This window comes from Penaeus monodon, chromosome 22, assembly GCF_015228065.2.
Source record: "Penaeus monodon isolate SGIC_2016 chromosome 22, NSTDA_Pmon_1, whole genome shotgun sequence".
In the NCBI taxonomy this organism is placed as follows: domain Eukaryota; kingdom Metazoa; phylum Arthropoda; class Malacostraca; order Decapoda; family Penaeidae; genus Penaeus; species Penaeus monodon.
In genome coordinates this window covers 3,004,244-3,004,503 of record NC_051407.1, presented here as the reverse complement: position 1 = coordinate 3,004,503, position 260 = coordinate 3,004,244, and positions in this window count along the sequence as shown.

The following is a 260-nucleotide window of genomic DNA, read 5'->3' as shown; positions in this document are numbered from 1 at the left end:
TTAACACTAATGATGACGACAATGATTATGATGCCAATAATAACAACGACAACAGAAACAGCACTAAATATTCAGACACGAATCTTCTCAGAGGCCGCCCGCTCTGAACAAGAGTTACAGGGAAGTATTTTCCATATAAATTGCAAGGGCAATAAGCGTCATCCTTCTTCTTTCGTAAATACAAAAGCGAAGGTGGAAAAAGAAGAACATGAGGAGAAAGCGGAGGAGAAAGACAGGAGGCAGGAAGTGAAGGAGTCGAA